We start from the raw sequence: 1,545 nt of genomic DNA on the forward strand, positions 1-1,545 counted from the left end.
AAGAAAGAAATTTCGATTAATTCAACTGAGGGTTAGTGTTATTAGTCTCGAAAGAGATAATAATATAGGTTAGGGAGTCTCATGGATCAAGTCAAGTGAATAAATCGTCTAGTTCAGAATCAGATAACAAGTGAAATCTAGGTGGATTCCTCCTTGGGTGTCGTCTTTATCAATTACTTTTCTTCAAGTCTTTTTTCAAATTTTCTCTTTGCTTTAGTTTAATTAGTCAATTAGTTTAGTTAATTTGTAATAAACAACCCCTCTTTATTTCTAGGTTAAATAATAAAAAGATAGTTATTACTAGTACTTTTGGTTCCCTTGGATACGATATCTCGGTCTTACCATTACTATACTATTGTTCGATAGGTGCGCTTGTCCTTTTGTCATGATAATAGCTAATCTAGGTTTCATCTTCATTATAAATATTTATTACATGTTACGAATCATACGATCAAGTTTTTTGGCGCCGTTGCCGGGGAACTAAAATATTAGGAATGCTAAATTTTTATTACTTTAGCCATTTATTTTCTTGCAATTTAATTTAGTTTTATTATTATCTATTAATTTACTTATTCTTTCTCTTGGCGGGTTTTTATAGTTTATGACTCGAAGAAACCCGTCGGGACCATTACTTTTTGACGAAGAAATCGATCGTACAGTTCGTAGAAATTAAAGAGAAATAAGGCGCAGTTTACGATACACAGAGAACGAGCAAGAAGACGATACTCAACCCCCAATCGAAGAGATGGCTGAAAACCAAGGGAATCAGCTACCTCCTACTATTGCGACTAATCAAAATCCTGCTCCACGTATTATGTATGATTATGCTAAACCTTCTCTAACAGGAACTGAATCTAGCATAGTTAGACCTGCTGTAGCTGCAAATACTTTTGAATTAAAACCTAACACTGTTTAGATGATACAGCAGTTTGTTTAGTTTGATGGTTTGCAGGATGAAGATCCCAACGCTCACTTAGCAAATTTCCTGGAATTTTGCGATACATTTAAAATAAATGGCGTTTCTGATGATGTCATTCGTCTTCGGTTATTTCCTTTTTCATTGAGGAACAAAGCTAAACAGTGGTTGAACTCGTTACCACGAGGGTCAATTACTACTTGGGAACAAATGACCGAAAAATTTTTACTAAAATATTTTCTGCCGGCTAAAATGGCTAAATTACGTAATGATATCTCTTCTTTTGTACAGATGGATTTAGAAACACTTTACGATGCATGCGAGAGATACAAGGACTTATTGAGAAGGTGCCCTCACCATGGGTTACCACTTTGGCTGCAAGTACTAACATTCCACAATGGTCTGAATCCCTCGACTCGGTAAATGGTTGACGCAGCTGCTGACGAAACCATCAACAACAAAACACCTGAAGAGGCTTATGAATTCATTGAAGAAATGTCACTGAATAACTATCAGTGGCAAGTCATGAGGACTAAGCCAACAAAAATAGTCGGCATTATAACGTCGACTCAGTTACTATGTTGTCAAATCAGGTAGAACTTCTCAATAAAAAGATTGATGGTTTTCTT

General features: G+C 35.5%; 1 non-coding gene across 1 annotated transcript; it reads right to left on the reverse strand.

Annotated features, from left to right (window-relative positions):
* Nucleotides 1-1,174: 1,174 nt before the first annotated feature.
* Nucleotides 1,175-1,281, reverse strand: LOC128283195 (small nucleolar RNA R71). Its single transcript, XR_008273537.1, has one exon. It is a non-coding gene; the product is annotated as a small nucleolar RNA R71 (small nucleolar RNA).
* Between the last annotated feature and the right edge of the window lie 264 nt (nt 1,282-1,545).

The sequence above is a fragment of the Gossypium arboreum genome, chromosome 10 (genome assembly GCF_025698485.1).
Source record: "Gossypium arboreum isolate Shixiya-1 chromosome 10, ASM2569848v2, whole genome shotgun sequence".
Classification (NCBI taxonomy): Eukaryota; Viridiplantae; Streptophyta; class Magnoliopsida; order Malvales; family Malvaceae; genus Gossypium; species Gossypium arboreum.